The sequence below is a fragment of the Phyllostomus discolor genome, chromosome 13 (genome assembly GCF_004126475.2).
Source record: "Phyllostomus discolor isolate MPI-MPIP mPhyDis1 chromosome 13, mPhyDis1.pri.v3, whole genome shotgun sequence".
Taxonomy (NCBI): domain Eukaryota; kingdom Metazoa; phylum Chordata; class Mammalia; order Chiroptera; family Phyllostomidae; genus Phyllostomus; species Phyllostomus discolor.
The window spans coordinates 9,092,760-9,117,090 of NC_040915.2; the positions used below are offsets into that span (position 1 = coordinate 9,092,760).

General features: G+C 50.7%; 1 protein-coding gene across 9 annotated transcripts in view; it reads right to left on the minus strand.

The window, feature by feature from the left end:
- LOC114509102 (core histone macro-H2A.1) overlaps positions 1–2,367 on the minus strand; it is a 75,195-nt gene extending 72,828 nt beyond the window's left edge. For 3 of the 9 annotated variants that reach the window (XM_028527177.2, XM_028527176.2, XM_036013865.1), the window contains exon 1: positions 1,694–1,845. The gene's annotated coding sequence lies outside the window, so the exon portion shown is untranslated. Of the gene's footprint in view, positions 1–1,693; positions 1,847–2,349 lie in introns of those variants that run through there. The other 6 variants (XM_036013864.1, XM_028527178.2, XM_028527180.2 and 3 more) reach the window with 3 other exon arrangements.
- Between the last annotated feature and the right edge of the window lie 21,964 nt (positions 2,368–24,331).

Here is a 24,331-nt window from a genome sequence, read left to right on the forward strand (position 1 = left end):
TGCCTGGCCTATTTCATACAGACTGAGCCAATGAGTAGGGTCGTACTAGTGCTGTTCTAGACAACTCTCAACCTTTTGTAAAACATGGGCTATCCCTTCCCCATTCTCAAGGCCCTGCCTCCAGCAATGTTCACTTAAACTCCTCCCTCTTCCTTGATACCTTTACCCCCATTACAACGGGAACAGAGTAAAATAATATAACAAACTGAGAGATTACCCAGGCTCCTCCTAAAACATTTCTGAGGAAAACTTTAAAGTCTTGAGGGGTTTTTTTAAAGAAAAATATAGGCTTATAAACGAATCTGTATCAGACAGCCTCTTGTGCAAGACTGAGATGCCACCGCCCAGCTTTGGAGAGTGGTGTACAAGGGGTATTAATCCTAGTTACAGGCATGAGGTGTCCATTTCAGAGCTAATAACTCCTCTGACAGCACTCAGTGCCCCAAAGGTGGCTGGCAGTGGGTGGATTCCACCAAATTTACAACTGGAACCTCCCAATCAAATCCAAAGCTGTTCGAAATTCCCCCTAGGCCCTGGAGCAGGAAGGCTTGGAACAAAGCACTACTCCCACCCCTAACGGTAAAACCTCAAACCACAAAGGTGGAAGAAAAAGAGAAGCTAGCAGGAGTGCCCCTCTAACTATCTATTCTTATAGGCTGTTTATAAAATCATTAAAATCTTACATGGACTTCATGATCATTGTAATGATTGAATTCAGTTTTGTCTCAGTTGTTTCTACAGAAGCCTCTCACTTTCTGGAATATTTTCCTTAACAGCTTATCTAAAACAACCTTCCAGCAATCTACTAACGTGATCCGTGGTTCCCCTGCAGGAGTGAAGGTGGGGCGCACCGTCCACACACCTGTTGTCAAATGACCCTTCCGGCAGCATCCTGCACACTCACCTCGCCACCCCACCCCCCAGCGAGTCTCTTTTCCTGCTGGCCTTCTCCACCCAGGGAGCCTGCAGCCTTCCGGAGTTACCTTTAAAAAACTCCCAACCAAGAAGCAAACAAAAGGCCCATCAGGAGCCCAGCGAGAGCAGCGGGGGTCCCCTGGCCTCTCCCCGGCCCGCCTCTGGACAACCCCTTCCCCGCCTGATCTGGCTCCAGTCCTGCGTGTGTCCTCCGATCAACCCCCTCCCCCCACCCTGCCCTCCCCGCAGACCGAGCCAGGCGCCTACACAGCGGCCACCGGGATCTCGGGCCTGACTTATTGTGCCCAGGCTGGCAACTCGCTGGCGGGTGGGGCCTCACCGAGTCCAACTCCGCGCACAACAGCTCCTGGGCGCCCAGGCCCAACAGCCAGTGCCGCGGGGCCTCCTCCCGCTGCAGGCCGAGCCGTCTTCCCGACCACCGAGGGAAGGGTCGCCGCGAAAGGGGCCCCAAATGTCTCCTTCCCACAAAAGCGCCCGGGCGCAGGCAGGAGGTTGCGTCCGTGAGAAGTTGGCTTCCGGGTTTGCTTTCTGAACAAAACCAATGGGAATCCCACGCGGCCCCAGCATGGCCTGGGAAGGCGCGGAGAGCGCGAGGCCCCGGCGTGAGCCGCGCGGAGCCCGGGGCCCGAGCCCGGCTAGCGCCCCTGGGGCGCACCCGGCCGGGTCGCTCCCCGGCACCCGCGGCGGGAGAAGCGCGGCGGCCGGATCCCGGGCGGCCGAGACGGGACGCGCGGAGAGGGGCCCGCGCGGAACTTACGGGCGGCTCGGCGGCGGCGGCAGCAGCGAGGTGTTCGGCCTGTGCCCTCTGGACCGCTCGCGCCTTTTCTCTTCGCGCTCCGCGCTGGCCCGCGCCGCCCGCCTCCTCGCTTCCCGCCCGCACGCCCCGCGCTCGCCCCCTCCGCCCGGCTCCTCCGCCGAGTGAACTGGAACCAGTAGCCGCGGCCCCGGGATTCCCACAATGCACAGCGCGCCGCTCGTCACATCCCATCCCGTCTCCGCGCGTCCGGCCACCCCGCCCACGCCGCCCGGGCCCTGACCCCATCCCCAACCGCCGCGCGCGGGCACTGTCTTCGCCCTGTCTCCTGGACGTCGGTCAGTTTGACCCCACTTGCTCTGCGGCCCTGGTGTCCAGTCCTCTGTCCTCAGGCACCCCGGCATGACTCCAGACGCGCCAGACGCAGGATCCGCCGAACAGAGGTGCCCAGGCAGAGCTGCTCCTCCAGCGCGCTTCCCAGCCTGTGTGCCTCGAGTGGCACTTATTGAGCCTTTTATTAACCCAGGGAGGGAGGCACAATGACTGGTATCACTTTCCCCCTCCCCATGCAAACCTCCCGCGCACCTCAGAGCCACCTCTCCCCGCCCCCGCGCCCCCCCCCCCCGCCCGCTGTCTTTAGGTAAAAGCCCCCAGCAAACCTTTTCTGTCCTGCCACCAATTACTGCACATCCGGCTGCCCTGGGGTTGGCTCTTCATCATGACCCCAGAAGTCTAGACCTGCTTTGTGCACGGAAGCCGTTAGCTACTTCGATTGAGCGAACGTTCACCATTGAACCAGTTGGGATTCATTAATGTAAAAAGATATTATCACCAAAGACGTGTTTTAAAACTGCAGACTAGCAAAAAGAGGAGGGGCCTCTGTACAGCCCACCTGTGAATCCCTTAATTAGGTTTCTCTCCCCAAGGTGTTAGTGCCCCATCGCGGGGTACTTAAATAGGGCCCTCCCTCCACTCCCCTCCTCTCCACCTGCCAAAGTGCGGAGGGGGAAGCCACCTGAGCACCTAGCTGTGGACCAAATTTGGATAACAATACACGCACAACAGAGTTGACTCAAGGTTTAAGGTGCCGCTGCCCCTCCCAGCCCTCAGGCTTCCTCTTAGAGCAGCGGTGCTAACCTCGTCCCTTCACCGTGGTGTTTTACTCTGGCCTTTGCAAAGCAGTGTACAATTCACACCTCTCATGCATTCGTTGTTTCAGTTGAGTACTGAAGTCATATTTTGAGCCATGCATCAATTTGAGTAATTAAGATAAAAGCAGTGAACAGAAAAGACAGAAATTCCCTGCCCTCTTTCAGGTTGCAGTCTAGGAGGGAAAGAAACACAGTCAACGAAAGAAATGATGTGGTAGATGGTATTAATGCTGTGGAGAAAAAGAAGGCAGTGAAGGAGGGCACGGAGTGTGAAGTGGGATGGAGTTTCAACTATTAGAAGAGACCTCCCTGAGGAGGTGACATTTAAACAAAGACTTGAAGAAGCTGAGGGAGCAAGCCATACGGATATCTGGGGGAGGAGTATTCCAAGCAAGAGGAGCAACAGCAAGTGCAAAGATCCTGAGGCAGATGTGTCTCTGAAATTCTCAATAAATAGTGAGTGTGTTCCTACCACACACAAACATACAGGAATGATAACTCTGTGATATGGTAGCACTGTTACACTAAAGCTAAAGTGATCATCATATTGTGATATATAATGTATCAAGTCAACACATTGTACACCTTAAACTTCTTTGTTACATGTCAGTAATATTTTTTTAGTGAAACGAGTAAAGAAGAGTTGTAGGAGATGAAACTGAAGAAATGATTCTTTGTGTTCCAAAATAAAGCATTAAGGATATGTGAGGACCCCCACCACTGCACTGCCCACGGAAGCTGCAGAGGAATGTCAGGGAAAGTGCAGGGACCGCCTGCCTTGTTGCTCTGTCCTTCTCTGGGTCCTTGCACAGGCCCCTTGGGTCTGTAGGGGCCAGCCACAGCGGGAGGTTTCCATGGAGCACAGCAAGTCAGGAGGATGCCAGACTTCATTTATTTATTCAGCTGACACTTGCTGAGCACCTAGTGTGGGCCAGGCCCAGGCCAGTCTCCTTCCCAGGGAGAGCAACATTCTAGGTGTGTTTCCAGGCCAGGCCTGTAGGGCAAGAGGGAGATGCCTGCAGCCTGCTGGTTCCCTGGTGGTGGACAGACCTGAGGCTTCTCCTCCAGGTCCTCAGTGTTGGCCAAGGCCAGAACCAGAGGATGATCATCTATCTGTATTGCAAGGGAGCCAAGAAGCAACTCACTCACCTCCACCCCAGCATTAGTTTCTGATGCAGTTGATTTCCCTGGTGACTTGGAAGTGGGTAATGTTCAATAAACCAACTTTGCTCTCCATCTTACTGCACACTCACCACCGTGCCAGGTCACATACATCCCAACGCTGCACCTTCACAATGGCCTCAGCAGGCACAGGCTATTTCTGAGACATTCCATCCTTATTTCACAGACAAAGACACTACAGATTCAGGAAGCCAAGAAATATGCTTGAGATCACAGAGAGGGCAGGCTGGCGCTGGGGTTCACACCCAGCTCCTCTAGGTCCTAGGTCAGGACTAAAGACAGTCCTCCCAGGAGCTTGGCTCCTCTACACCCAGCACCCACGCTCCCCGCACTCCCCAGTTCAGAGTGGGTCTAATTGTCCCCCCACTCAGTCATGCGTCACTGTCCTCCAAGAGCCAATCTTGGTTGGCCCCACCCCCTCATCCCTCCTCAGCGTGTAGTTCTCATAGAACTCACCAGGAATGTTGTCCCCTGGAGCTAGTCAGTTCAGAGGCCCTGTGTCCACATCTCTCCAGAAGGCTCCCTCCTCCCATCCCTAACCTCTACCTCTCGCCACCCCTGGGCCTTAGGTGTTTTGCCCTCATGGGCCCCGTCCTCTGTTAAAAACAAACAAACAAACAACAACAACAACCAAAAAACCCTCCATTGATACAAAGACAAATGTGTTAACATGCTACATTAAAATTGTGCTCCACAGAAAATTCAGCCCTGCCCACACCCAAGTCTAAGCAATGCTAGTACATCTGTCAGGCCCACTTCCCTTCTCCACCAGGGACAGTGCCGAGACCCACATGACTTTATGGGCTCACAAAGCCATTTTAACTTCTTCTCAAATCAGAAGAAAAAACGAAGGTTAATTCTTTTAGATTAAACACATATTTTAATTTAATTAATAAAGTTGTCTTTATATCAACACAGTCATAAAATGTAAGTTTTTTAATATCACTTTTTAAAAAATCTCATCTGAGGATAAGTTTCTTTGATTTTACAGAGAGAGAGGAAGCGTGAGAGAGGGAGAGAGAGGGATGTGGGGAGAGAGAGACAGGGAAGCACTGATTGGCTGCCTCCCACACATACCCCAACCGGGGATCGCACCCGCAATAGGTACGTACCCTGACTGGGAATCGAACCCACAATCTTCTGGTGTACAGAACAGTGCTCCAACCAACTGAGCCACCTGGCCAGGGCTAAAATGTAATTTTTATATCTTGTTAGAGAGGAAGGGTCCACAAAGGCAAAAGTGTCTAGAGCCCACAAAAATGTTAATGTTGCCTTGTTGGTTCAAGTAAAAATGTGTGAAAGGCAGAACCTTTAGCCCACTAGCAATGACAACAAATGCTTTTCCTCAAGGCTGCCATCCTAGTCTGTTACCTAAGGGAAGCATTTTGTGCATGCTTCCCATGTGGTCACAGAGAATATTTAAAAATGTGTCCTGAGGGGTCAAGACTCCATAAAGTTAACACTTGCTACTGCTTCATCAAAGACATTCTTAAGTGAAACTGTTGAGATTTTTTTTTCTGCAAGTTCGTGGCAGTAAAGAATAAAATGATCATTAGTTAAGTTTGGTGCCAGTGCTGATCTGCATCAATTCACCAGCAGTTTTGCCCACTTTTGTTTTTTCATCATTGGTGCAAAGATCAAGACAGTGAAAAAGCTAAGTAACGTTTTAGCATTTTTATGAAAATGTTGGACCATGTGGATACCTGGAAAAGTTCTCAGTGAACTTAGAGGGTCCATAGACCCCAGTGTGGGAACCTCGGTTCCAAACACCCTGAGGCTGTACCATCATTTATTTAACCAGTCCCTTGTTGTAGTTGCTTGTTTGCTTGCTTGTTTTCAGGCTGTTTCCAATTCTATTATAAAGACCTGGTGAATATCCTTAGAGTTACACATTTGTGGACACCTGACTGTTAAGAACATCTTTTATAATTTATTTTTAGAGAGAGGAGGGAGGGAGAAAGAGAGGGAGAGAAATATCAACGTGTGGTTGCCTTTTGTATGCCCCCAACCAGGGTCCTGGCCTGCAGCCCAGGCATGTGCCCTGACTGGAAATTGAACCACTAGCCTTGAGGTTCACAGGCCAGTGCTCAATCCACTGAGCCACACCGTTCTTAGAAATGGAACTGCTGTATCAAAACCTAAAGGCTTTCACAGAGGTGGTCAAATGGCCCTCCAGAGAAGTTGGGGCAGGACAAGGCCAGCGGGCAGGGTAGGCTCCAGCAGTCCTTCATTCTCCCAGCAGGACTGTTTGCCCCACCCTGCGTGTTTCCAAGACTTCTGATGATCTGAGAGTCAAACCGTGGGTTGTCGCCGTGTCCCTCGGTTCAGCCCAACCTTGTTTGTGGAAGGGCAGAGAGCAGGCCTCCAGTAGTTCCTAAGCTTTTGATCGACACGCCTCAAGCCCAGAGAAGTGAGTCTGTGCGAGGTTGTGTGGGGATCCCAGGAAAGAAAGCCTCTGGCAAACCTGCCCCTACCATCCTCTGCCCCCAGAAGCCAACAGATGTGCTCTTCTCCGGGGGACAGATGCTTGGCCGTCAAGGCAGGTGCAGCCTTTCTTCCAGACTTGATTACTTCAGAAGTTCTTTCTCTTTGATGTCCTAGTGACCACAACATCTGACATCTGACACTTTTCCTCATTTCAACACCCTCCCAGCCCTTCCGTCTTTGTTAAGCAGTTAATGCCCTCCTCTGAGAAGTAGGTGATTGTTTACCCTTAATTAGGAATAACAAAGGAGCCAAGGAAAACCATCCTAGGGTGCCTGCAGGAAGAAGGAGGGGCTGTTTTACGATTCTCGGTCCTCGAGGCTTCTCTGGATTTCCATATTGCTTTCCTCCTGACGTTAGAGCTGAACTGAAAATGCAGTTTGAAGGACTTAGGCTGCCCGTGGAGCAGCGGCACTCTGCGTGTCCCTGGGAGGGCACTGAGGTCCTTTCCTTGGGCTGTGGGCCTAAACCCCTGTCATCATAATAGTAATACTAAAACCTGTGTGCCCTTTCACTGTGTCGACATTTGCACCGGAGGAAAAAACTGTGAAACACACACACACATGCTCACACACAGTCACAGATTTTAAAATATCCTTAATGAAGCAGATTTTTTAAGTTTTTAATTTAATTTTTTAAATACTCACCCGAGGACATTTTTTTTTCCATTGCTTTTAGAGGGAGGGAGGGAGGGAGACCGGGACAGAGAGAGAAGAGAGAGAGAAAGAGAAAGAGAAAGAGAGAGAGAGATGGATCAGTTGCCATCTCGTTTGCGTCGGGACGGGGGGATGGAACCCGAAACCCTGGCACATGCTACGTACGACCAGGAATGGAATCCACGAACTTTGGGTCTAGAGGATGACACTCCAACCAACTGAGCCACACTGGCCAGGGCAGATTTTTAAATGTTTGAAAGGTTATATCTGCCACCAGGAGCTTGACAGCTTCCCAATACTTTAAAGCAAACAAACAAAAAACTTTCCTGATGACATCAGTGGTAGTTTTAACTAGCGTGATTTTTTGATGTTGTGTAATAAAGTCTGTCAACCTTTGGAAAGCCCTCACATATCAAAGTAATACATATGCTAGTATTACTTTGTGAACCAGTGTCTTCCTAATGACTACAGTATGATGCTACAGTATCACACATAGGTTTAAAAAATCCGTTCAGAGTGCAAGACAAACCAATGGATATAATGCCACAGAATATGAAAAGTTCAGTGATATATTTTAATATTCCACATAGCTGCTAATATTTAAGAAATGAACTCTCGTCAAGTTTTGGTGCTGTGGGCGAACAAAAGGCTCCTATGGAAAGTAGCCTCACAGGGTGATGCGATCATAAATTCTTAACTGGTCAGGTCATGGTGCGTAGTCGCCTCAAGCACCTAATTTATTTAGTAAAAGGTTTATCTTCGCCTTAAGCAAGCCCCGTCCATTGTTTCTGTGCACCTGCGTTAACATACCTTTGAAATAACCACCCTCTGGAGAGCACGTAATCCTGTTAACCATCCTGCAATCCAACCCTCACCTTATTTCCCCTACCTCCACTAATCTTCCTTACATTCCCTCCTTAATGTCAAAGGCCTAAAAGAAGCTGCAAAAATGTTATTCTTCAGAGCTTTGGAGCTCTTGTTCCCCGGCAATGGCATCAGTTTGGCTCAAATAAAGTCTTGTAAAAAACTCTCTGCATGTTTGGATATTTCTTACCTCGACTTTGTAGAATCAGAGAACAAGATCCACAATCATCTGCAAAGGTTATTGTAATGCTCTTGCCTTGACTACTTTAAAACAAAACAAACCTTTTGCCTGAGAAAAAGCCACCATGAGAAAGTCAAATGACAAATCTGAAGAAAATATTGGCAAAATCTACCACAGATAGAAGCTACTGTCCCTTTCTTAATCTGCTTGGGCTGTCACAACAAAATACTGTAGACTGGGTGGCTTAAATAATACAATTTTCTCACAGTTCTGGAGGTTGGATAGTCCAAGGTCAAGGTTATGGTACAGTTCATTCTCTGGTGAAAGCTCTCTTCCAGAGTACATGACCAGTTGTCTTCACGTGACCTTTTCTCTGTGCCTCTGTGTGTGTGTGGGGGGGGGGGGGGCAGGAGGGGAAGACGGAAAGAGAGAGAGAGAGAGAGTCAACTGTCTGGTGTCTCTTCTTGTAAGGACACTAATCATATTGGATAGGGCCCCATCCTTATGACCTCACTGGTCCTTGTGGCTTCAATATGAATTTTGGGGATACCACTCAGTCCATAGAAGATATGCACATTTTCAAAATATTTTTTTCTGATTATATATGCTGAAATTTGAACATATACAACCCTTGAAAATTGAGGGGAATAGATTAAAACTCCTACTTTTAAAAATGCTCAAAAGATATAACTAACAAAAAAGATCTAAAAACTGGTGCTTAAAATGCGAACAGATGTTCAACTTCACTCATAAGAAAAGTACAAATACAAACCTTACCTGGATATCATTTTTAACTTGTCAGACTGGCAGAAGTTCAGCGGCCGGAAAACACATTCTGTTGGCAAAGCGGTAGGAAACAAGCCATCACGTTGCCGGGAGGAGTGCACCCTGGGACAGCTCTGTGGAGAGCAATTTCACAATATTCACCAAGGCTCCCTGTGCATTCACTCTTAACCAGGCAATTCTGCTTTTAGAATTTACCCTGACCATGCACTACAATGACAGGAAAATGCATACCCACAAGACTGTTCATTGCTTCATTTTTTGTAATTGTGAAATATTGGCAGATGCTTAAATATTTAAGTGTAGAAGATTGATTGAATAAGCCATGACACATGCACACAATAAGTACTTACACTGTAAAAGTGAGTGTCGATCTCTGTGAATCGATATGGAGTGATTTCCAGCACATACTATCAGGTGAAAAAGACAAAGGGCAAATGAGCATAGTACGCTACATTCTGTGACAGAAAGAAGGAAAAACAGCATGCATATGCCTCTAGAAAGAGAAACACAGGAGGGGTAAGGCAGAAAACAGTGACGATGGTACCTGTAAGGGGCATTTCCCTGAAATCCTTGGTTGCTCTTTATTGATTTATTTTTTTGAATCTCAAAATCATCTATTTACTATATGCACATAAAGTTGGTTGTTCTTTAATGCCGTCACACAACTTAAAGACACACCTTTGTCATCCTTTTTAGTTACTCTCAGCTAGAAGCTGGGTCTAGAGAAAAGCTAGCTCCCCATTTCAGGAAGCAGAACCCATACCCTGGGTTTCCACAGGAAACCACAGGGCATTGCTAGAGAAACTGCTATTTTCCTATAGACTCCTGCAGGCCCCCAGCCCTACAGAGAACAAAATGGGCTCTGTCCTCTCACCCGCTTCTCTTTTCATTTCTGTTTTTTTCCCATTGTCTTCATTTTCTAGCAGCCCTACACATTTGGGTGTTTTGTGGAAGGCAATTGCAGCACACTTGCTCGTTATGTCATGCAGCTGGAGAATTTTTATGCAGGTAGGAAAAACACAGGCCGACTTAGCCATTGGAACAATTGCAAGGCAGACGAAGGTGAAGAGCATGCATCTCCAAGATGCTTTCCTCACTGTCCGCCATCCCATCCACAGTTCTGGTGTCTGCCTCCTGCCCTGTTCGGTGAATGCTGGCTCCATCTCTCCCTGTCACCAGGATTCAAAGTTATTATGTGCATCTGCTATTATATAGAGTTGCCCTCTGGTGGTGCAGAACGGTTAGCCCCCATATTAAATGGGTCCAGAATGCAGCTGTTCTGGGCTCTTTGTTAGGAAAGGAGGACAAAGAACAATTAAAAAAAAAAAAAAGACTGCCAACTTGCACATCTTATAACAATGAGTCTTCTCTCCTGACCTCTTTCCCTAACTCAGCTAGGAAACTGGTGAATTGTACCTGTTACAACTTAACTAAGAGTCAATAGGTAATAGGCAAGAGGTTGCTTCAGCTGCTCAGATTTAAAAAATGCTCTGGGGCTGGCTCTGGGTTGAGAAGGTAGGGGTGATTTGGACAGCAGGATTTGACTAGTTTCAAAATGGCTCTACTCTGGGCAGGCTAACTTTTGAAACAGATACGCTTCACACCACGAAGTTTCTTTCTTGTGCAATGTCCCACCCTAGGTTTTCCTGGTTGGGTGACTTTCCTGCTGGCTCTCCTGCATGTGACATCACGGCACCCAGGATCCTTTGGGCTTGCAGCTCGTCCCTCTTCCAGGCTCTCAGATAACTCTCTGGTTAGCCAGTAGGTAGCAAAATGCAATCAAAGGTTGAACATGGCAAGGTTTATGGTTCAGACACGAAAATCATAGCCATCCATTCCACCCACTTTGGGCATTCCATAGACCAGAATCCAGTCATATGGCCGTGCCTGCCTGCAGGGGTGGCCAGGGAGAGTAGCCTTGTGGTTGCCTGGGAGGAAGGCTGACAGTGAATGGCTCGTGAACAGCTGCAGGTCTCTGCCCAGGGCTCATGTTCATGTGTGTGTTTCTACCTTCTGAAGAGGAAGTAAAGACATGACTTTGCTTCTGCCCCAAAGCCTCTGGGCTCTTTTATTCCTCAGTTTTCTCAAACCCTGAGTTGACAGCAGCATGGGATAGGGCATTTTCAGCCTCTGAAGACTGGAAGGAAAATATTTTTCAATTAAAACATGGAATATTTTTCTGGTCCTGGGGGAAGTCTAATTAGCCAACATTATTGTTAATAAGCATTGTATTGAAGTTTGACATAATATAAAAAAGTATAAAAAAAATAAAAAGATCCCATAAGTAATCGGCTTCATGCATTTTCACAGGGTCAATATAGCTATGTGACTACTACCCAGGTTGAGAAATAAAACATTACCCCATCTCAGAAGCTGACAGGCAAGGGTGGGTGGGGAGCTCTTGGTGATGAGGAAGGGTATGCCCGGGGTGCTGAGTCGCTACACAGCATTTGGGCTATGAAGCCCCCTCCTTTAAATGTTAAAGATCTAGTAATAACCAGCAATGTAATTATAATTAATAGGAAGGCTTAGAGTATGTAGAGTGCTTTTTCTCTTATTCCCCCGAGAGCAGTGGGTAAGAACAGGTTTCAGAATCCTGCAAGCTTGGGCTCAAGTAATGGTGCCAATGCACTAGTTGCATGACTTTGTACAAGTGACTTAACCTCTCTGGACGCAGCTGAAAAATAGGGATGTGAGGCACTCTTGTTCACAATGTCACCCTGTCTCCTTGGGGAGCCTGGAAAGCTCTGCAGATTCTTTTGCAGCGAGAATTCTGGGTGGGGAGAAACTCCCACTACTTGATGGTGTTCATGGGGCGTTTGGACAGTGCAGCCGAGGGAGCCCCCTTCCTCGTACTGAGGTGCGCTTGGTTTTAGGTGAGTTACGAGGAAGCCGAGAAAGATGGTCACCAGCTTCACGGTGGGAGAGGTGGCTATGACAGTAGCTCTGCTGGCAGCGATGGCGGTTTCCTGATGTCTCAGCTACATAATGGGTCCTCATGTTCGTCAGCTCATTGTCACCCCTTGTGCACTCCTCCAGCCCTTCCCATAATCTTATGAGCGTCTGATTCCCTGCACAAAAGTCTCCTTCTCTGCTCGAAATACCTTGAGTGACTTCTGCTCCCCGCAATGAACCTAACTGACGCAGGCTGACGATACCGCTGATTTTCCAGGATCGCGGGATTAGGCCAGCTGTGGTTCCTGTCCCAGCAGAAGCACTCGGTCAAGGGTAGTCGCTAATGACTGCCATACAACTAACTGCTAGCTGTTAAAATTTGCAGGAAACCAGTTCTGTAAATGACATCTTGCTGCCCACTGGTGTTAGCAGGATTTTTCCCCCACTTTGTTTTTTTCCAAGCAGTCAGCAGGCATTCATAACAAGAGGAAAATGATCCTTGGCGAATGTTGTGTTCCCCTTATGTTCTCACCAACAATTCATGTTGCCTTAAGAGATTAGGCCTTTTTTATTGCTTGCCTCATTGCCCTGCTGTCTGCACCGAAGTTACGTCTTGGCTGGCTGGGCATGTCCCTCTGATGGAGTCCAGGCCTGCTGCACAGAGAGCAAGGAGGTTATTTGATCTCTCGTCTGTGGCTCCTACAAGTCCCACCGAGAGTGTGCTTACCCACAGAGCTCCACTAGGCTAATTGTCTTGGTGTAGCCAGAGAAGCAAAATTCCACCTAAAGTCATGAGTGTTACTTTGGGCAGGACGTGGCATTTGGGAGGGCAGCCTCTGGGGGTGCTCAGGGATCTGCCCTGGGTCCCACCCAACCCTTCACAGGCATTCAGAGCCCCTCTAGCTAGTGGGCAGCTGCTTCTTGATCAGGGTGATGGAGGGTCATGAGGGGCATCCCCTGCCCCCAGAGGGAGTCTCCCTCAGCCTGGGCTGACATCCTGGAGCACAAGGAACCCCTCTGGTTGGAAGTGTCTGGTTGGAACCCCAGACACTGCTGGAAGGAGGGCAGGGAAGTTTCTCTCTCCTCCCCTGACTGGAATGGTTTTTGTTTGTTTAATTTTTATTTTTATTAAAAAGCTGGGTGGAACACTTCCTACTGTGCATTCTCATCATGGCGCTTCCTGAAACACAAAGTTATCCTATGAAGCCGACTCATAAAATCATGAGACCCTGGAGAGAGGCTTGGACTCAGTCCTTCCACTGGCAAAAGCTTCATGAGAGTAGATTCCCTGCCTGTAGGCTCCCACGGTGCTGCTGTCGCCACCCCGGGGCCTCTGCCCCCAGCGCAATCACACTCACGGGTCTCATCTTCTCAGATCTCAGCCCGGCCCCTGAAACGCCCAGACTCATCAAGTTCACTTTGGACTGTGAGGTGCTCTTGACGAGCTACTGACCTCAGCACTAAGAAGCAGTGTTTGTTAGGAGGAGGAGGAGGAGCAGTAGGAGGAAGAAGGGGAGGAGGAGAAGAAGAAGAAAGAAGGGGAGGAGGAGCAGGAGAGGAAGGAGGAGAAGAGAAAGGAGGAGGAGGAGAAAAATGTATTCTTTGAAAAATGATAACCACCCTTCCCTTTCCCCCAAGCCCCTACCTCTCTGTGTTGAATGTTCTGCCCCCTTCACACACAGCAGAGGCCTCTGACTTTAGTGTGCCTACGAATTACCTGAAAACACCAGAGTGGGCCCCACTGCACCCCTATTCAGATGGTTATAACTGAAAACACGAGGAAAACAAGTGTGGGCAAGATGGGGATGGAGCCCTTGGGCACAGGGTCAGAAAGCGGTGTAGCTGGTGGAAAACACTTCGGTGCTCCTCCAAGTTAAAACGTAGAATTATCGCGTGACCCAGCCATCCCAATCTTAGGCAAAAACAGCAAAAATCTGAAAGTAGGGACTTGAGCAGATATTCATCCCCCCAAGTTCACAGCAGCATATTTACAACAGCCAAAGGTGCAGAAACGGCCCAGTGTCCTTGGACAGAGGAATATGTGATCTGAACGTGGTCTCCACGGCAGTGCATGACTGCCCACTCAGCCTGGAAGAGGAATGAAGTTCTAACACACACCACAGTGCGCATAAGCCCTGAAAACAGTTACGTTGAGTGAAATAAGCTAGACATGAAAGAGCATATACTGCAGGAGCCCACGGACACGGACTAGCTGGAATAGGGGCATTCCAGAGACGGGGAGCAGATTACAGGTTCCCAGAGGCCGAGGGAAACAGGGGTTATTGCTTAACTGTTTGGGATGATGGAAAGTTTTGAAAATAGACCATGGTAAAGTTTGTACAATAGTGTTAATGTGATTAATGCCTGCCACTGAATTGGACATTTTAAAATGGTTAAAATGGCATATTTCATGTTATAAATGTTTTGGCACAATTTTTAAAAATTGCCTGAAGAGCTTGCAGAAATGCAGGTTCCTGGGATGTGTTCCCAGACTTGAGTCAGTAAGTCCACGAGGGCCCAAGAAGTGCCTTTTGGACCTGCTTCCCAAGTGTCTCTTACCTGGGTAATCCAGGGGCCTCCTATAGAATTGCAGGCATGCATAGGCCATGCTAACTGTCCTCCTGTGAAAAACAAGAAACAAAAACAAAAGAGGCATGCTTGCTGCTTTTCGGAGCTTGTCCTGAAAGCACACTCCCACTTTACAGTTAGGGACAAGGTGAGGTGGGCCGCTCCGGGGCTCCATGCATTGGGTGGACTGGCCTACCCAAGCTGCATCTGGGGAGCAGAGGACTAGCAGGGCCACTACAATCAGCCCTGTGGCCCTGCGATCCAGGGCTCTGCGGGCCATCGACCAACCTCCATGGCAGCATGGTCGTGCATCCTTCTCCAGCCTGCACAGCCCCAGACAGGCTCTTCTGCCCGGTGCAGCAAAGGCCAAAGGCAGGCGGTGACTTTGGGTCCTGACCACTTCTCAGAGTTGGTCATGCCATCTCCTTTCTCCCTGACATTCCCAGTGCCAGGCCAGGTGTGCGCTTCTTCCATCCCTGGTGCCTGATCTCACTTCCGGTATCCTTCCAATGATTGGCACAATTCACTGTGTTTTTAATACGTCTTACCTTGCAGGTAAGTAAGCAAATTACTAAAATGACTCCGAGCAATTACAAAACATCTGTGGACTGATATCTGAGAATTCGCACTTGCGTCCTTTCGTTTCCTAGCAACTCAGGTGTTCTTCGAGCTTGCTTTACACCTCCACCCTGACACCTTATGACTGGTCTTCAGACCCTGTTCAAATAGGCCCCTCGCAGAGTAAAGCACAGGAAAAGGCCCCCCTGGAGACTCACATGCAAGGACTGCTCATCTTCAGAAGGGAAAGAGGAGGAAGGAAGGAGCCCACCGGTTCCTCACACTGACTTTTACGGAATCTTGACCAGGCGCTGCATCTGTGCCAGCCCCTTGGGAAGGGGCAGCAGACAAGACACAGCTCACACCCACAGGGAGCTCAGACCAGGGTGATGGTATGTGCAGGGTGGGGTGGGAGGTGAGAGTGGAGAACGAACGAAAACTGGCAGCTGTGAAATAGTTTACCAGCGGGGCAGGGCAAGGGTGTGGAGGGAGGGCTGGTCTGAGGGTTCAGAGATGGGAGGACTCAGGGAAGAGTTCAGAAATGAGGGGACACTCTGAAGAGACTCTTGAAAGATGAGTAGGTTTTGCAGGCAGAGAAGACGGGTTAATTTCCCCTGCTTTTCAAGCAGAGTTACGGTGATGGTGTGTGATGGGGGGAGGGTGGGGTAGGGGGGTAGGGGAGGTGAGGCGGGGGAGTGGCTGGTGCCTGGCCCTGGGAGGCCCCTCAGGCAAGTGGGACCCAGGTGCGCATCTGGACCGGACCTTGAGGCAGTAGGAGTACTGTAGGATTCCCAGTAGAGGAGCCGTGTGCTCAGATTTGATGGGAGTTTTGAATATCTAAATTTTTTTTAAAAAGTGAACCTCCATGAACCCACAATTCAATTAAATGATTATTACTGTTTTTTTCAAGCTTGTTTGATGTATTTCTTAGACTTATCTAAAATCTAGACACCCTAACCATTCCCCTCTAAAAACTGCAATACATCCTTTACCAACAAGGATTCTTCTTTTTTTTACAAAACTATCCTACCATTAATTATCACACCCCACATAATTAACAGTAACTTGCCAGCTTCTAACACTGAGTTCACATTCAAGTTTCCCTGATCATCCCCCAAATGTGTTTGCTTCAAGGTCGCTTTCTACGGGCCAGGATTTCAGCCAAGTCTACATACTGCGTTTGTGACTTTTGTTTCAGGAAGAGCACCCAGAGAAGGTAAAGTCTGGAAGACTTGAATTTCCTGCCTTGGGGGAAAGGCCAAGCCACACAGTTTTAGCTGGAGCCTCAAGTCTGGAGTTCAGGAAAGTGGCTGAGTTCAAATCATCTCCATTTTCCTGGGTAAGAAAAGGGTGGGGTCCAACCCTGGGGTGACACCCCCAAGAGGAGCAGCACAGGGGTCTTCAGCAACCTTCTAAGAGAGCTTGGGTGCTTGCCTCAGGCAGATGCAGCGGAGGGCAGATCAAATACTGAAAAACAGTCTTGAAGTTTTGTTTGGGGTCCTGCAGTGGCTCTGAGGGCAGCATCAGCGGAGCGGTAGGGGTCCTTCTGCAGTGCCGGAGCAGTGGGCAGGAGAAGGGTGAGGGAGCTGGACGTGGACAGCTCTGTCAGGACCCTCCACTTGGCTGAGAAAGTGCGAGTGAGGGGGGAGGCCGACCGGGGGGCACTGTCTTCGGGGGTGGGAGGCCCTTGAGCCCCTAGAGGCTGAGGGGCCAGAGCCTGTCACTGGAGAAGGGGGAGGGGGGCCGGGGATGGTGAGGGTACACCCAGACCACTTTTTGGAAGGCAGTCTAGCTGTATGTAAAAAGCTTTCAAGTGGCCTCAACAGTGAGCTCGCCAGCAGATACTGAAGCTAAGGAGAGAATCAGAGGTTTGTTGTTGCCTTATCAATAACAGGAAAAGCTGAAAGAAGCTTGCGTGTGTGACAATAAGGTCACGCTTATACGTGGATTCTCAGGACTGTAGACATTTGGGGTAGGATGTTCTTTGCTGCGGAGGCTGTCCCAGGGCGTGCAGGAGGTTTAGCAGCATCTCTGGCCTCTCCCCACCAGATGCCAATAGTCACCACTTCCTGCAAACTGTGACAACCTGAGTGTCTCCAGACATTGCCAAATGCCCGGGGGAGGGACGGAGCTGACTCTGGTTGAGAAGCACTAGTTAAAAACATCTTATGGCCAGATGGTGTCAGATTACAGAGTCACAGGACAGTTTCCTGGAGTCATTAAGGATGTGTGCACAAATCCTTACAACATAATGTTAAGGAAAAAAATTCACACATAGAATAATACTAAATATATCCAAACCACGCGTATCACACATGGAAAGAGGTGGAAAGGAAATAGACTAAAACATAAAAGGAATTAACACAGGATGGTCAAACGAGTGACATGTTTCCAATTTTCTACTTTTTCTTTTAAAAGAACACATTTTTCTACACTGAGCACAAATGTTTTATATTAATTTGTTTTTGCATGCAGCTTTGCTGTGGATACAAAAATTTACTTTAAGAAAAGGTATTATTGAATATAACATATGTGCAGGAAAGTGTGCAAATTTTAAGTGTACAAATCAGGGGACTTCCACTAAGTGGACACACCTGTGTAACCAGCACCCAGGTCAAGAAACAGGACGTCGCCAGGCCTCCTGGAAGTTCCCCTCGTGTCCCCTTGCAGTTGCCTCCCTGCAAGGATGACCCACTTCCTGGTTTAAACACCGTGGGTTTCATTGGCCTACTTTACAACTTTATATAAACAGAATCACGCCATGTGGACTTTTATGCCTTTCCCCCCCGCCAGCGTTGTTGGTGAGATTCATCCATGTTATGCTGTGGCGTTGTAGTATGCTATAATGAGCATATATTATTTTTAAAATCATAAAGCTATTTTTAAAAGATGGCAGATGGCAACTATTAAAACCTGGACGCTTTCTGTTTCCCGATGAGAGCTCTGCAGCCCTGCTGGGGAGCTGGTCCCGGCCTCCAGCCCGGCCGCTTGGCCTCTCTCAGTTGCCTCTCCAGGCCCAGCAAGGGTTTGGGCTGACTCCACCATCCCCTGGCTCACCCACGGCCGCGCGTGATGCGTGTTTGTGTTTGTTTGAGCCTCCGGATGAGGAGACCGATGGGCAGGAAGGGGGGTGGCACGTGCATCTTGCACAAGGCTGAACGGGGAGCAGGGCCGTGTGTGTCCAGGATGGGGTCAGGCCCTCCTGAAGCAAGGGTCTTCGCCTCCTGATTGTCCCGAAGGGGGTGTTCCCGTGGTGACTCTCGGACCTGCCGCTGGCAGACTGAGACGCAGAGGTTTCCCGGCAGAGGCTGCCTCCTCTGGAGCCCCGGCTGCCACAGCCCTCAGGATGACACACCACACAGACTCTCGCTTGTTCCTCCTAACAACTGTGTCAAGGAGGCGCCTTCGCCGCTCCCCATTTTACGCACCACGAGAGGGAGACAGAGGGAATAAACTCGCAGGAGGGCACAAGCTGGGCTTTGAGTCCTGATCTCTGTGACCCCAGTATTGCCTCTCAAGGCACCTCCCTGCCCCCCATCGCTGACTGAGGTGAAGAGCTGGGGGGTCACACCTTAGCCTCAGGCGATGCACTCAGTCTGCTGACCTAGTTCCAGCCAGCCTTGTGGTCAAGGCAGCTGGTTTGACCAGAAAACAGGCAGTTCAGTATCTTTCTCCTTTTTTATCTAAGCCCCACCTCCTCTAACCAGCAGGAATCTCTGGGAAAATGATCTGGAAAAACGGAGGCATTTTTACGACTCTCTCCTCACCTGAACCTGCTGGGCCAGGACGGAGCGCAGACCCCAGAGCTCCGACCATTCACCCTACACTTTGGGCCTGGGCACCCCGGCTTTGATGTTGTCTTGGTAAATGTCCCCGAGTCACCGATAGGCTCTGATCTCTCCAGCACCTAATAATTCAAACAGCCTGGGGTAGCGAGCAGCTAATCAGCTGGGCGGCCCTGGCAGCTGCACAATGAGATGGAGAGGAAAGGGGTCCCTCTTGTCCTCAGGGTCTCATTCCACAACTTGACGGCCAGGACAGACGGCACCGTCCGCTGGCCCAGTGGGAAGGTTAATTCCTGCCAGGACCTGGGCAGGGATCTTCCTGGCCAGGGCAGTCAGTGGTGCGTTTTGAGTCATGGCTGTCCGGGCCAGGCCATCGGGTGGGAATTAAAATTTAATTTAGAAAGTCCTGTCTCTGCGGCCCTGGTGGCCGTCGTCTGGGTGATTGACTGGCTGGTTTCTTTCACCTTCACACGCCTTGGGTTTTACTGGAGGAGGAAATGAAGGCTGAACCGGGGCAGGAAATTCCATGTACACAGGTGTTTCTGGTTAGCCCCCCTGCACCTCGCCCAGGGGCACAACTGGGGGCCCAGGGTGCCTGTGTGAGCTTGGGGCCTCTCTGGCCCAGCAGCTGCCATGGCTTTGCATCTAAAGGACACTGGGCAGGACAATCAGGCCACTGCAGTGCCGACAGAGGTAACAGCAAGTGATCCCCTGTCTGGCCCCGGGAGCCCAGTAACTGCTGCTGCTGACGCAAGATCACGCAGGCCACGTGGCGAGAGCCGCCAGCCTCTGTGCCTGCAGTGGGCAGCTGGTGGCACCAGGGCCTGACCTGGGAGATTAGCAGCGCCCTGAGGTGGTGTTTACACATTGTAGCCAGCACTTCATGTGGCTGACCTGCCCCCATTTTCACATCTTCTAAAGGGCTTAGGTACCCGAAAAACAGGCCCTCCCTGGCTTAAAGGGTCTCTGGAGGAGCAGCCTCAAGCTTCGTCTGAGATAGCCATCTGCAGAGCTTGTTTCAGAGGCTAAAGAAGCAGCTTTCCCCATCCTGCAATGTCCCCACGCTGCCACTGGGCATTTCTACTGTTTGCCATTCACTGCCCTGGTAAAGGCGCTCCAGGCTCCTGCTGGGTCCTTAGTGTGCCAGGACGGAGGGGCCATGCTGAGAAATGGACCTACAGAGATGGGGGTGGTGGGGGTGGGGGGCTCTGGGCAAATGTCCACCTCCACCGCACCCAACTTTCTCATCTGCGAAATGGGAATTGCTGGAATGAACGTGCTGGGTTTGCACACAGATGAATGGAATACCATCCCTAGAACCTTGGGCCCACCATGGGTGACAGTGCATCCTGCCCCTGGGGACATCCTGCCCCTGGGGACATCCTGTCCCTGGGGACGTCCTGCTCCTAAAGGCATCCCTGAAGGAGTCCTCAAAAGAAAAAAATATTTTCTGAATAGTTTAGGGTATAACTTTAAACACAGCATAAAACAACTGTGACCAAATGAAAATGCCCGTGAACTGACTATAGACCCTGATGTGACAGTGAATAATGAACACGATCAATGTGACAATCGAAAGCCATGTAAACTGCCCTGGAGAAATCCAGTCTGTGCACCCTGGTCACAACTGTGGGGAAACGTGTCCCCGACGAAGACTGGAGGGAGATGTAACTGCTTGTTCAAGTGCATTTAAGTCATTTGATATTTAAATGCATAGTTTAAAGGAAATTTACTGAGAGGTGGACATGAATATTCTGAGTTGTCAAGTTCCTACGAGGATGAGAGAGGGTCCGTGACATCGGGCCAGGTCAACAAGACTTGCGTGTCCCAAAGGCTGGAGGAGAACCTGTGGCTGAGACCCTGCCCCTGGGGGACATGGAAGCAGGGCCACTAGGATGAGTGTGGCCACCCCAGTGAGGTCTCGGGGGCAGGAGGATGTGCTGGGAACCCGGGGGCACAAGCTGTAGGCAGAGTGTGGCCGCGAGCAGTCCGGCTGCCCGCCGCTGCGACAGCCAGCACTCGGGAGGCTGGAGTTGATATGAAGGGAGGCGTTTATTCAGGTGCCGGCACCCTGGAAGATGGGGGACTCGAGTCACAGAGCCTGTCTCCCTGGGAAGATGGGGACTCGAGTCACAGACCTGTCTCAGTGCAGGCTGAGGTTTCTATAAGGAGGGAGAAGGGAACAGAACAAAGCAAACAAAGGGAGGGCTTGCAAAGTGCTGTACGTGCAAGCGAGCACAGTGCAGTCCGATAAGACAAGTGATGGTTGGTGAGCGTCATCCTGGGTTAGTCATCTGGGCTCCAGGTCACCCTGACCTTCCGTTTGGAGACCAGCATACCTCCTGGGGCCGGGATGCCTGCAGGTCCGGGTCTGTATCTTTTGAAGTTAGTTCCTAGGATTCTTGTGCAAACATGCTGTCCATCTACAAGCCACGTATTAGTCAGAGTGAGCACTCATGGCAACAATGTCAGGAGACCTGTGGGTGGGCTGGGCTTCCCCACTGTTACAATTTCCCACTTTTACAGTAGCCCATGACCCCACGTGCTCCCTGTGTTTCCTCTGCCCCTGCAGCCCAGGGAGGGACTGGGCATCCAGTGAGGGTACAAGTGTCCTTAGGGCTCTGACCAGCACGTGGCTGCCCCTCTCTGTAGGGTGAGCGAAATGGGTTTTCATTGCCGTCAGGAGTTCCAAGACTGGGCTCCTGAGCAGCGCTGCAGACAGGACCTCTTGTTCTGAGCGAAGCACCGATGAATTGCGGCTGCGTGTGGCTGTGTGGGTTGGGAAGTGGAGGGGCTCTAAGTTGAGACCCTGAACAGGCTGCCTTGTCCTTGGACCCTTGCGTTGGGCAACCAGGCATAGAGGGTGGACATCTCTCGGTCAATAGACCCCAGTGTCCAAGGCATAGCTTTGTCCCTCTCTGACCAGCCCTGCCCTCAAGGCTCTGAGCTCAGAGCCCCTCTGGAACCTGGGTGTGGTCCCAAGTCCCTGGAGGACTGCGGCCAGGCCTTGCTCTTTCTCTGCTGCATCTGCCCCTCCCCGAGGGCTTTCAATTCCTTTTCTAAAACCACTTGCAGATATTTCTGCTGCCTTCCTCCCCACGCCCCCCAGACGAGAATCATGAGACTGTAACTCACATCCCTCCCTTCTCCTCCCCTGCTCCTCTCGTGGCTGTCAGTGTCGTTACTGTTGGGTAAACCTGCTTCTCACCCGCCTCCCAGCCCTCCAGGGCCAATGAGCACATCAGACAGGGGGCTTGTCAACCCAGAGGGAAGGGCAAAGCAAGGTAGCTCCCAAACATCGAGCCCTCGCTGTAGGTTAGCCAAGCACGGCACATGCCTCTGCCCATCTCACCCTCCCAAACTCCCTATGGGACAGGTGATATCCCCGAGTTACAGGGGGAAGGACCTGAGGCTGGGAGAGACTGGTCTCTTGCCCAAGGTCATCCAGCCAGTGCGTGGTGGAGCTGGGGTCTAGACTTCAGCTGCCTGACTCCATAGACTAGGCTTGTCTTTGCTCTAAATCCCTCTGCTTGACCTTCTCTTTTGTCTGCAGAATTCGAGGAAGCGTTGGTTCTGTTTCTCATCAGCCAGGCCTCATGTTCCCCACAGGGCTGGGTCCATCATCCCTAGAGGGAAAGCTAGGGTGTGCGGAGCTTCGTCTCAGGGTCCGGGGGAGCTTCGTCTCAGGGTCCGGGGTATCCAGAGCCAGCTGGAGTCAGAGGCATTCTGGCGCCTTTCCCCACCACACGGAAACGTCATTTGTAGTCAGCCGCTGTGGCTGGAGAGCTGCCTTTCAGGTTTGGTGCGTCGAAGGACCACATGGAAACATTTTAGCCTGAGCCGGCACGGGAGAAGCCCTGGCTCATACCCGAGAATGGCAGGCAGGTCCAATAACACTGAGCTTCAGGCATGCATATTGCCAAGAAGCCAGAGGGGTTTGGAAGCTGCCCAGCACCCCAGTCCATGCAAAGGCCCTGCACGGTGCTGGGTGTGGGAGTGTTCAGGAATGTGAGTTCAGATTCCCTGCGAGAGAAGGGCCTTGGTCCCATGGGCCGAGCATCTGGGCAACAAAATACTCTGTGCTGTGGCCACCTTGTGGGGGGAGGGGGAGGGGAGGGTCTCAACCAGGGGACCATGTGCCTCTTCAGTTATATGCCAGTCCACGCATGTTCCCATGTCCAAAGAGGAGCCATTCATTTCCCTGCACTTTCAGAGGCATCCAAGACCCACAAAAGGCAAAAGACCCCACCATCCAAGTGCCCGCAGCAGGGGCCAGGAGATTAAGCCATTCAGCGTGTGCAAACAACAGGGATCACTCCTGGGACCGCTGGCTGGGCGAGATGTGCCAGGCTGGTGCGAGTGTGCAGGGTGAGAAACACGTCCCGAGGTCTGGCTGGCTCTCGAAGCAGAACGGAGCCGCTCCTCGTCCCGCTCCCACCCTGACCACACAGGCTGCAGAGAGCAGTCCCCCCAGGCCTTTGGGGAAGATGGCTCCCCCCAGCATCATCTGTGAACCTCATCTCCACGCTCAGGGCTTCCTCCCCAGGTGGGGGATGCCCCCTCTCTGAGCTCCAATTTCCCCATCAGACTAGGGCCGTATATCTTTTCCTCTTTTCTCCTGGCTGCTTTATAGCTTGCTGGAAACACCTTCCCTTAGCACTTCGCAATGTATCACTTGAAAGCAACTTAATGTTAACCAATGTGATTCTTTTTTAATTTGAAGGGGCTTATTTCTCTGAATGGCTTTCCTGATCATATAGGAGGGCATGCTCCCTAATATTAAACTTTTTCTTTAAAAAGAGCAAAAAAAAGACTCACATCTGTTTGATATTTAATTCAAATTGAATGGCAGGACAGGAACAAAATTACACTGCAAAAGGCCATAAAGCGTGGTGGTTGAAAGAGCCAAGCATACCAAACCTATATGCCAGAAAATTTGAAATGACACAAGATTGAGGGGACATGGCCTGGGCAATGGAGTGTCTCCTACCCACAAGCCAGAGGGGCCATGACCAAGCTGGGAGACTCTGCAAGGTGGGAGAGGGGTCACTTAGTACTGGAGGATTTTCTAGGGACTGGTTTCTTGCCACATGTGAGTTTGGGGTCTGGGATCCAAGCCTCAAGCGGGGCTCCTGCTCCTGTCTGGAATCCAATGCCAGTTGCTCTGGGCTTGGGGGGAGGTGGCCTATTTGGGGCTCCCCGAAGGGCTTTGGGGAGTGCTCACACGCAGCCTGGGTGGCCAACCAGATACTGCCCCATTGACATTGTCAAGGAGGGTTTGGGGTTTGGCTGTGGCTCAGGAATTGAGTGAAAGTCTGTCTGCCCCCAGTTCACCAGAGACGCCAGCGTGTGGTGTCCAAGAGGGCAGAGGGAGGGGCGGGGCCCGGAGAGCTGTGAGTTCCGCCCTCCAGAGCAGGAAGGCGGCCTCTAAATGCCAGGGGGCCTGTGGCTGCTCCTGAGGTCCGAGAGAGAGGCCCCAGGAAAGAAGGGGAGTGTGGCCTCTTACTTAATTCTCTGCTGCATTTTCTGAG